Here is a 1,406-nt window from a genome sequence, read left to right as displayed (position 1 = left end):
ATATTTAATGCGCATCTTGTCAGTAAAGCCTCTTCTGTAATCAGCGGTAAATCTCCATCACGTGCAGGCTTTCACATGGAGCAGCATTTACTACACAGAGCCGTTGTTCACTGACAAGCTGCGCAAAAAATTGCGCGATTATGAACGTGGTGTTGCGCAGCATATGTCTGATGAGGCTCTCCATGTATGCATGCACTACGGATGAGTGCACGCACACACACATCTTCAAACAGGGCGAATTCTCAAGCACTTATTCTTTGCTTGCATGTTTAAATTGACAAGGCTTAAAAACACATGCAAATTAGTTTAGTTTAAACATAGATAGTGTGTGCGGTTCATGTCTCACCTGCACTTGCGCACTTTCAACACCCGGGTGACGAAGGCGTAAATGACTGTTAAAACTAGCGTGCATGTGGTATTCCGTGTTGTTTGTCCACATTTTTTGATCATCACTGTTGTAATGTGGGAAGCCAATAGGTCTGTTTTATGCGCTATTTTCAACAAATCATATTCTACATGCATCATCAGATTTGAGATGAGCTGTAGTGCAAGTGGGGTCAACCTCAAGTGGGCCAGGGCTGTGGGTGGGTGCGGGGGCAGATCGCGGTACCGCGATACGTATCGTGGGTGATGTATTGCAGTTTTTCGTTCCGTTTTGAATATTGTTACACTCCCACTAATAAGACTGGGCGATAAATCAATCACGATAATTATCACGCAATATAATTTCCTAGATAAATGATAATAAGAGGTCGATAAATTTTCGATATAATGTTTATGAGGCAAAGGCGGAACGAAAGAACGCAACTCATTTGAAGCGCATCACTCGGACCGTTTATCCGCTCGGATCAAAGTTTAAATGGTGGCACGGCGCAAGCTTCAGTAGAGCAGATGTGTTCACTCACGCGAGCGAGCGATACACAGCGCTGTGAGATCCAGTGTGAAGTGCTTGAATTCAGCGAAGGACACAAATGACTCTATTTATAGTCAGATGAAAGAGAGCTGACAAACAGGAGAAACACTGTGCGCAACGATACAGTCAGAAGACTTTTTAATCTACAAATCGCCATAATTTACCATGGATTTACTGTAGTAGCACTAACTGCACCATGGTATTGTGTCAGAAATGTGGGGATTTTTGTCGAATTTATATTATTAATGTAGACATGTTTTAAATGTATTGAAGGAGGAGTAATGGAATATAATTACAGAATTTTTTGTGATTATGCTATAGCGTTTATGCATTTATACTAAATTTATTTAGACTAGCTACTGTTTTTCATACAGATACCTAAAAACCATATTACATTTTTACCATGGTATTGAGGTGCTATATTTGTGGTTTTAACTGTGATTATCCTGATCTAAATGTATGCTACTATGGAAGACCAGTGGTTAATTTAAAA

At 40.3% G+C, this 1,406-nt stretch overlaps 1 protein-coding gene across 30 annotated transcripts in view; it reads right to left on the bottom strand.

Annotated features, from left to right (window-relative positions):
* The window catches only part of LOC107741206 (calcium/calmodulin-dependent protein kinase type II subunit beta), an 80,732-nt gene that overhangs the window by 62,322 nt on the left and 17,004 nt on the right, over positions 1–1,406 (bottom strand). The gene's annotated exons all lie outside the window — the stretch shown is intronic.

The sequence above is a fragment of the Sinocyclocheilus rhinocerous genome, unplaced genomic scaffold (genome assembly GCF_001515625.1).
Source record: "Sinocyclocheilus rhinocerous isolate Xijiao unplaced genomic scaffold, SAMN03320098_v1.1 scaffold615, whole genome shotgun sequence".
Taxonomy (NCBI): Eukaryota; Metazoa; Chordata; class Actinopteri; order Cypriniformes; family Cyprinidae; genus Sinocyclocheilus; species Sinocyclocheilus rhinocerous.
Note: the sequence above shows the minus strand (reverse complement) of the source record. Positions and strands in the feature narration are given on the sequence as shown.